This window comes from Myotis brandtii, unplaced genomic scaffold (assembly GCF_000412655.1).
Source record: "Myotis brandtii unplaced genomic scaffold, ASM41265v1 scaffold686, whole genome shotgun sequence".
Taxonomy (NCBI): Eukaryota; Metazoa; Chordata; class Mammalia; order Chiroptera; family Vespertilionidae; genus Myotis; species Myotis brandtii.
The window spans coordinates 4,037,070-4,047,245 of record NW_005370683.1 but is presented as its reverse complement, the minus strand read 5'-3'; the positions used below and the strand labels follow the sequence as shown (position 1 = coordinate 4,047,245).

General features: G+C 37.1%; 1 long non-coding RNA gene across 2 annotated transcripts in view; it reads right to left on the bottom strand.

The window, feature by feature from the left end:
* LOC102261935 overlaps window positions 1–4,676 on the bottom strand; it is a 7,683-nt gene extending 3,007 nt beyond the window's left edge. For both annotated transcript variants that reach the window (XR_314467.2, XR_001359728.1), the window contains exons 1-3: window positions 4,587–4,676; window positions 4,195–4,317; window positions 1,437–1,572 (exon numbers count right to left, since the gene is read on the bottom strand). This is a non-coding gene — a long non-coding RNA (uncharacterized LOC102261935). The remainder of the gene's footprint in view (window positions 1–1,436; window positions 1,573–4,194; window positions 4,318–4,586) is intronic.
* Between the last annotated feature and the right edge of the window lie 5,500 nt (window positions 4,677–10,176).

Sequence of the window (10,176 nt, the reverse complement as noted above, 5' to 3'; positions counted from 1 at the left end):
AAAAAAGGAGAAACATGTAATACTCTTTGTAATAATTTAAGCAATAAAAAAAAAAAGAAAAGAAAAAAAAAAAGAAATAAATCCTAGGCCCAGCCGGCATGGCACTGTGATTGAGCGTCAACCTATGAACCAGGAGGTCACGATTTGATTCCCGGTCAGGGCACATGCCTGGGTAGTGGGCTCAATCCCCAGTGTGAAGTGTGCAGGAGCCAATCAATGATTCTCTCTCATCATTGATGTTTCAATCTCTCTCTCCCTCTCCTTTCCCCCCTGAAATTAATAAAAATATATTAATAAATAAATAAATCCCAAGGATAGTCCGATTGAAGTGAGGGGTAGACACTTTCAAAAAGAAAAATAAATGGAGTTTCTTTAAAAGAAGAATTAATTCGATTTTGGTTTACGTCTCAATTATTTATTTATTTATTTATTTATTTTAAAAATAAATCTTTATTGTTGAAAGTATTACATATGTACCCCTTTCCCCCCTTTGACCCCTTCCAGCCTGCCCCTGCCCCCCGCCCCAGGCCTTCACTGCCCTATTGTCTGTGTCCATGGTTTAAGTCTCATTTTTTTAAAAAGGGAGAAATTTAGGAGGCATCAAACTTAGTATAAAGTTAAAGTTGGAGAGGGTCTATCATGTGATAAACAGAATAAATGTGGACAATGTCCATTTAAAGCTTACAAGTCAGAGAAAAATGAAGGGACTCGCATGCATTTTTAAAAAATTATCTGCCTGGTTATATCTAGTCTTTATATATGCAATTGTGCCTACCTGTGAAAAAAATTATCAAAGCAAGTCTTACCTGATGCATTATTAGACATATTGACTAGGTAAAAATGGATGGAGTAACTTCTCTGTAAAAGTCTAAAGGTGCATCTTTATCACTTAACAAAAAAACAAAACAAAACAAAACAAAAAAACAGGCCTCTGCTCATTATTTTCCATGCAAGGTTCTTGCCGACTGGCAATAGGGGCAGAGACTGGGGTGCTTTGTAGTGGCAACAGAAGGCTGGCAGTGAAAAAATATAACAATGCCTCTGTTATCTGTTTCCAATTCTTGCAGCATAGAGCTGGAATCCAGAAAATTTGCCGCCTTGAATAATTCAACTTTCAAATCTGTTGGTGGTTCATGACAATTGTGATTTACTTTTCTTTAACATTTTATTCTTTGCCTAGTTCTCATCACTAGTTTCCCCTGCCCCCCGCCACTGCCTAAAATTCTTTGGTTTTAAGAATCAGAGTGGTGATCTCCTTTAGAAATTATTAAGCAAGACTAGGCAGAAACAAGATACACAGAGAAAGATATACGAAAAAAAATTCAAAAACAACTTCTAAAAGAAGAAGTCAGCCTGAAGTTTACAAAGCTTTATGATTTTATAATGACTCTCTTACCCCACTCTACTATTCTAGGAGAGCTTTAATGCTCTCTTACCGGGAATCTCCTTTGTAGACGACAAGCTGACATGCTTTAAATATTGATAGTGGGACTCCACAGTGTTGCAGGAGACAATGCAGCTCCCAGCATATGGGCTATGAGGCTGGAGTCTTCATTAGGTTCACACATGGTGCTAGAGTGGAAATAAACAGTCTATAGAGGCGAGCCTGGAGAGGCTCAGAGAAGGTAAACATTCACATGTGTCTTCTCAATGTGTGTTCTATTACACATGTTTGTGTTTTCTTCTGATTTAAGAAAATAGTTTTTGTTCAAACAGCATGAACATGTTAATAAAGAAAATGTAAACTGGAAAATATAATTACTACTTCCTAATAAAACTTTTCTCTCTCTCTCTCTCTCTCTCTCTCTCTCTCTCTCTCTCCCCCCACACCCACACACACACATACACACACTCACACACACAAGCTAAGCTTCTCTTTGCCTTCATTCCTTCAAACTGGATTTCCCCACATGCTGGTGAACATGGCTGGGAGCAGCAGTTCCAATGTAAACATGATAGCTTCATGACTTTGAGAAAAGACAGGGCTTCGCTCCCCCTGCTTCTGTATATAACACTTGCATGGGATAGCGCTGATCAACCAAGTTTGAGGCCTGTGCCAACCCCTGTTGCTAAAACAATGGGGTCCTTTGAATGGCAAGTCAGGTTCATGTGTCTGTGACAGGCAGCCTCACCAGTGTCAAAACATTAGAGCAGGGGAAGATGGGTTCCCCCAAAGAAGAGGTCGCATTTACTAGAGGAAAGGCAAAGGGTATCTATGGCCACTATATGGACAATTAAGGATATAGTGAAAATTGTCACATATGCTGTTTTGCAAGAACTGGTAATGAGATAGTCTATAGAAGATGACAAGGTATTCATTGGTTATTCAATAGGCATTTCTTAAGTGTCTACAACTGTAACCCTTAACATGCAGTTTCTCATGTGCTGGGATATAGGAGTAAGAAGTAGGGGAAAGTCAAATCCAAACCCCCTTTTCCTGGTGTTGTTTATACATGTCCCCTGCAGCCACAAGAAGTTGTTTCTGTAATTCTTAATTAATTCTGTAATTCGTCAGAGGCTGCTGCTGCTCAGAGTTCAAAGTCAGGGCTGCCCCGTTGATTCCATTTCCTCTGTGTCTATCTATGTGCACACACTGACCCCACACTTCGCTGCTCGGCCTCTCACCTCGTTCGTATTGGTTGGCTGAATCATGACTTAGGGTTTGTTGACTTCCCTTTAATAATATGCATGTAGTCTCATGCTTGATAATACTTTCTTTTTCCCATCACTCTGATAGTCAGCTGAGGTAAGACATAGTCTTCTTTCCTCCAATGAAATAACTCTTTCCTGGCTCCCAAAGAGCACCTTTTGCAGTGCCCTAGGCCAGTGGTCGGCAAATTGTGGCTCGCGAGCCACATGCGGCTCTTTGGCCCCTTGAGTGTGGCCACGAAGTTTCAATCACCCTGTGCGAGCCCGCACGTGGTATTTTGTGAAAGAGCCACACTCAAGGGGCCGCAGTTTGCCGACCACTGCCCTAGGCCTAGAGATAAAATCCCTTTAATAGGCTTAATTTCTTAAAATTCTTCACCTGAGGCCTCTGAACCCAATTTTAGAGGTAGCTGGTATTGCTTACTACTGATCCCTCAGGTTCTATAGCTCGGACACATCTGCTAGTGCCCCAGGAGTAAGTCCTAAATATCTCCACATTGATCATGTGGATTCATCTCCAGACCTTACTTCTCACAGGTCAGGAGATTTGCTTGACCCTGGACTTGTTCAAGGGTCTCAGTCTCTGTTCTTCCATGAAGACACTTTGAGTTTGCACGCAACTAAAATTTTCCAAGTTCTTTTCTTTTTCTATGTCGGAAATTTATAGTGAATGTAGATTTGGGGCTTTTGTCTTGTACCCTTTTGCTACATGACTAACTATAATATGAAACAGGATGAAATAAGATCAAAACCAAAAGAATACAGAAAAGGTCAAGGGAATACAGGCAAAGGACTAACTGATTCCAACTGGGGGAATCAGGTAACAATTTTAAGAAGAGGTGATATTTGAGCTGAGCTTTGAAGGGCAGGTTGGATTTTGATTGGGGGCATGGAACATTTCAGATTAAAAGGCTGGTATAAGGCAGAGAATTGCGACATCCATAGTAGTTTGGGAAATAAAATACACAGCCACAGAAGATTGTGGGACCACAATATATTCTCAGAGACCCATTAAAGATTTCCCCTTCGTAGTGGGCCCAAATATGAGCCAAAACATTTATGTGTTGGAAAGTGAATACAGAGAAAGGATAATTAAATCCCATTCCTGAATACTGAAGATTTCAGACTTAATTGGGAGGGAGTATGTATCATGAAACAAGCTGAGCAAAGTAATATTTTTTTTAAGAAAACAATTGACAGCAATGTAAATGTTGGATGAAGAACTGCTAGACTGAGGATAAGGTGACCCACTAAGAAACTACCACGGGTTGAGAGTAAACCAATTTATGAATTTGCTCAGGCTCAGGGGAAATGGATCAGGATATGATTGTGGTCAGGAAGAAGGAAAGGGCTGCTCTTCTCAGACCGAGGACTGCTGCTGCTGCTGGTGCCTGGCTGCTGGTGCCCCTGTAAGACATGGGCCCAAGTGCTGCTCTTCCTCTCATGGAAGCTCTTTTGTGGCTGCCTCGCAGACCCACCCCCACAGGCCCGAGGACCTGCACATTGTGCCATTCCCTGTCATGGGTGATAGTCTTTCCAGCTTACCTTTCGGGGCAGCCTTCAGCTGCTCAGGATTCCGTCCTGAAAGTAGACCCCACCCAGCATTCTTCTGTCAGATCTCCTTACCCCATCTTAGGCAGGGGTTAGAGGACTTTTGCTGCTGCATCACTGATGACAGAGATTTTACATCAGGTTAATATTTCGTGACCTTCAGAGATATGCACAAGCTACTACTTTCATCCGTCAGGCTACTCCTATTACGAGACTTAACAAAATTCATCACTGAGAACAAAGATTCACAATTGTAAATGGAAGATTATAAGAGAGGGTTTCGCGTGCCAGCAAAAGTTACTGGCGTGCCATGTTTGGCACGCGTGCCAGGGGTTGCCCACTCCTGGGTTAGACAGACAACTCTCTTTGGCTAGAATATGGCTTACTTCATTGATACTCATTTGGTCCATCAGAACTCAGGCATTCAGAACTGGATCCACAGTAGCTCTGCACCTTACCAGATCTGTAATCATGAATAAGATATTTCACCTGTCTAAATATCATTTCCTTATGTGCAGAAAGAGAATGTTAACAATGGTAATACCTGTCTCTTGGGGTTGTTGTAAAGATTGGAGAATTATTCTAAGTACTTAGCCCAGAATATGGCACCCAATAAGCACCCCAGAATGTTATTTTAATAATAAGTAATTGACATTATTTTTGGTTTCATGATTAAGTCAATTGACCATCAATTAAGAAAATCTGTATTTGTACTGACTTCATTTCCTGAGGTCAGCTTTTTGTCATTTGCCTCCTGCTTCTTTCTACTGCTCACCTGATACATGAATAAAATACAAAGATCTTTTAAAAGAGACTTGGGTCTCTTTTAAAGTACAAATTCTCCTGAAAAAGTAACACCTTGAAAGCATATTTTTATGTCTTTCCACATGCAATTTATCAGTAAATAATCTACCTTCCTTTTACGTTATAGTGATACTGTATACTGATTTCTTTTATCCTGAACATAAGACACCAGTGTTTCATTTTCACGTCCATCCAGTTAGCACTGATTTCAAGAAATATTCATCAACATTTATTGTCTGCCAGGTGCTTGGCCCTGTTGGGTCCTTGAGATACAAAGTCCGAACGACATGATCTATGGCCTCATTAGGCTTATACTGATATTATCTGGAAATATGAGAAATCTTGTGTGCCATTTGGAAGCTTCAGTATTCATGTATTTAAATTGGTCTTAAAGGCTGGCAAAGCTATGCAGTTTCCATTAAATGGTATAATTTTAGGAATCCTTAGTAGGCCATTTTTTTTCTTAGTATCTTTTGTACTGAAGACAATAGCCTAAACATGAGTCTGGTGCCACTATAAATTCTTTCCACCTTTGGTGCCTTCTTAATCCTTCTTGGTTATCCTAATGTTTCCCACATCATCTCCTTCTGTATCATAATCAGGACCAAAAGACCTTTCAAACTTTCTCAATTTACCTGAAACCTTTTACCCCCTTCCCTGACCTTCATTTTTAGAAGGTAATTGGGTTACATGCATCACAGAAAATAGAAGTCTGAAAGTGGAATTCCCTCAATGTCCTGCTACTACACAGACATATTTACTTAAATTGTAACCCACCCTTTTACCAACTGGATATCTCTTTTATTCCCAGACCAATCCATTCACCACTTCCCAGGAGCCCAATCTGCTCCCTTTTCCTCTGTCTTCAACTGTTTGCTGTTGACCGGCTTTGTTCCATCAGCTTTTGAATAAGCTCAAGACACTTTTGCCTTTAAAAAGTTTAGAAAACACAAGCCCTTTCAACCAAGTATCTCAGAGATTATTCTCTACATCATGAAGTTACTTGCAAGAGGTGCCTGAGCTCATCACACCTTCTCACAGCCTGGTCCACTTCCACTCTACCAGCGGCTCCACCAAGGTCATCAGTAATTTTCTTTCTGTAAAATCCAATAGATACTTATCACTCCTCATTTTATTTGGCTTCTCCCCCTCCTTAGTTGACTATATGCGTCCTTCTAGAAAATCTCTCTTCACTAATTTATTTTGTCTCATATTTCAACATTCAGAGAAGTTTTCAGAGAATGGCCGGTAGGGATTTGTGGTTACATAGCACTTAGGAACTACTCTGGAAAAATTAAAACCCTGAGCATTATATTAAATCAAAAGAGAGGCACAGTGAGAGGGGATTTAAACAAGTTCACATGTGGGGCTTTGTAATAATAATTGCAGAATCATGCCTGCCAATTCTCACTGATTAGTCATAGATGTGGTTTCCATGGTGATTTTATACATAGCCCACACTTCCAACCTTGCTCCTCCTACCTTCACTATAGCTTACATTAAACAAATCAAAGCATAAAAAAGAATAATTAATAAATATTTCAATGTTGTATTTTCTGGTCTGGATCCTGGAAAACCATTGTCAAAAACAGATAACTTAGCCTACCATTTCTTATTTTATATTTATTGAAGGAAATGAAAGTCTAGATATTTTCAAATTACCAAGTCCATATAGCACAAGCTCAGTGTGCATTTTAGAATTTTTATTTTTTTCTGGAAGAATAGAGAAAATATAATGTTAAGAGATGATGATATCTAGTCTATATTTCAGCAACATTTCTATTTTGGATACCACAATCTTTGTGCATAGTATCATCTCAAAAGGAAGGAAAAGTTAGAATAGCTAACTTTTAAATTTGTATTTATCTAAAATAAAACCATGTGAGTGAAGAAAAGCTACTTATAAAAAATGGTTATAGTTTTGTTGTTGTTGTTAATCCTCATTAAGGATATTTATTTTCCATTGATTTTTAGAGAGTGGAAGGGAGGGAAGGAAGGAGAGAGAAAGAGAGAGAGAGAGAGAGAGAGAGAGAGAGATCAATTGGGTTGGATCTGGGCTGGAACCTGCAACTCAGGTATGTGCCCTTGACTAGGAATAGAACCTGCGACCCTTCCATGTGTGGGCCGACACTCTAGTTACTTAGTTATACTGGCCAGGGCTAAATGTTTGTAATTTTTAAAATATGTGGTAAATCATATTCGAATAATAAAGCAGAGATAAATTTTTGCTTATTGTCACATTCTCCTGAGTGCAGACATTTATTTGGCTTTTTGCAAACATGACTACAGTCTTATATTTAAACCATTCAACCATCATGTTAGCCAGATAAATTTCCAGGTACCTCCCAGCTAGAACAGACATATTATTTTGCTCCTCCTATTGCTTCCAGGGTTTTATCATTTAAGCTGGACAGGGAGAGAGCACTTGTTTCTTCTGCCCTTGGGATGATGCCATCCTTCCCTTCATTGACTTGCTAAAGGCTCCTTGCCTTATTTTCTCTCCATCCTGGTGGTATTCCACCTTATTTGGCATTCAGTCATGTCACTGGGGTAACTTAAGCTTGGTTCCCATGTTCTCTGATCTTTTGCCATTTTTGGTTAAAAGCTCTACTGGTTAAATGCCAGAGTCCATTTTCAATTTAACCCCTTCTTAAAAGAAAGGTATTTTTGCTTTTCCTAAATATAGTAAGTTGTCTTAATATAGGGTTTTAAAAAATCTTAGTGGTAATAATTCTTTTGTTCTTTTCTATGCCTTATAGATTGCTAGAATTTTTGCATTGGGAAATGCAATGCATACTATATTACTTATTACTAGTAAATACAATGTGTAGGGGGAAGCATTTTATTTGTATGGGTCTTAGGTCATAAACTATCAAAAATGTCTGTCCAAAAGACCAATTTTCAGGAACAAGACACTTCAGTCCATTAAATTTTACAGAATTCCAGTATAAGATCATTTTAATAGAAACAATTGTGTAATTGTTTAGAAAAACTTGTTTTCTTTTAAAGTAGTTGACTCTTCCAATTATATTTCACTTTTATGGACTATTAACATTACTCTGTTTAGAAAGTCAATTGATCTATTCAGGGTGAATTCACTGTGTCACAAAATGCCATAAAATAATTCTACTATATTTGTATGACCAACAGGTTATAGACCTTAATATACAGTAGAGTATAAAGGTCAAAAAGTTACAAATAAAATGTAAAATTGTTATTAAACCCATCAGAATTCTGCATTCTCTTGGGTAAACTTAGCACTATATAGTTTAAAAGAAAACCAATGAATTAGAAATGAATCCCTCAAGAGATCAAGAGAAAGGTACTAGATTTCCTTTTTTCCGTCCCTCTCTCCCTCCCTCCTCTCTCTCTCTCTCTCTCTCTCTCTCTCTCTCTCTCTCTCTCTCTCTCTTTCTCTCTTTCTCTTTTCCTCCCTTCCTTTGCTTCATCCCTTTTCTAACTTATGGATTAAATACCACATAGTTAGCAATGTATTTTAATTAAATGTAAATATGTTCTTTGGAACAATATGTATGCCTCTTTCCCTTTTCATTTTAAAAATAAAAATAGAATATACAGTTTAGTGACTGATAAAAGCCATGGAAAATATTTTTGCCAGAATTTTCCTGATTGTTTTGGCTTGTGAGATTCCAGTTATGGACTCTGGTTATTTAATTAAATTGGGTCTGGAAATAAATATTTATCCCAACAGATCACTTAATGTTTAATAACTTGAACTTCTTTTAAACTTTTTCCATATAGTAAAAAAAAGTGTTTTTATAGTAAGATATTTAAATTTAAAAACTGTTTATTATGGTATTAGACACACATATACATAGAAAAATAACATATAATATGATATAAAAATACATGAGTGCAGATGTATAAACTTTCACATATCAAACCCACTTGTATCACTAGAACCCAGATTAAGAAACAGAAGTTTATCAGTATCTTAGAAGCTCACTTATCTTTATTCCAATCTTTATTCTGCCACCCTAAGGGTTAGCCACTCTTTCCTAAATGACATTGAGTAGTTTTGTCTGCTTTTGTACATTGCATATAGAATTGAATCAAAGTATGTAGTCCCCCCCTTTTTTTTGGTGAGGGGTCTGGGTCTTTCTCTAAAGAATATTTTTGTGAGCTTCATTTGTGATGTTGCATATATATAGTTGTAGGTTATACATTCTCCTTTTGTCTAGAATTCCATTGTAGCATATATCATAATTTGTTGCTCTATTTCACTGTAAATTGGCTTTATGGTAGTTTCTAGTATTGGCTATTACAAAATAGTGCTGCTGTGAACATTCTTGTACATGTCTCTTCTTAAAGCTATAGGTGCATTTCTTGTGAGGGTATACTCAGGAGTTACACACTAGGCATATGTTCAGCAGTTTCCAAAGCAGTTGTAGCAATTTGCATCCCTACCAACAGTGTCTGAGAGCTCCCACAGCACTGTGTCCTTGTCATCATTTGGTATTTTCCTTCATTCAAGTTTATTCATTCTGTAGGTGACTGGTAGAAGCAATAAATTTAAAATTTTGTGTTTTATTTGCATTTCCTTGCTGACTAGTGATGTTGAGCATGTTTCCTATGTTTATTAGCTATTTTGATATTTGCTTTTACCACATATATTTTTAAGTCTTTTGACTATTTGGGAAGTTTTTTTCTATTATATTCTTGATACACATTTTTGTGAGATAAATGTATTACAAATAATTTTCCCCACTATTTTTATTCTCTTAATAAGATCTTGAGTAGACGTTCTTAATTTTATTATAATTTCAAAGTATCATTTTTACCTGTGTATTTTATGAATGAGTTCTTTGTAATATATATGAATTGCATATAATTTCTTTCACATTCTTTATTCTTGTAATGGTATATTTTGATTAATGAAAAGACCTAGTTTTACTACAATCCAGTTTATCATTTTTGTTGATACTTTTGTGTCTTTTTAAAGAAAGTTTTATGTAATCCCAGGTCATAAATATGTTAGCCTATGTTTCTTTAAAAGGCCTATTGCTTTATCTTTTAGATCTGCATTCATCTGAAGTGATTTGGGGGTATGTTGTGAAGTAGGGAATCACATTTTAATTTATTATTATATTTTATTAAATTGTATCAAATATATTAAAATATATTATTAAACAATAATATTAAATATTTATT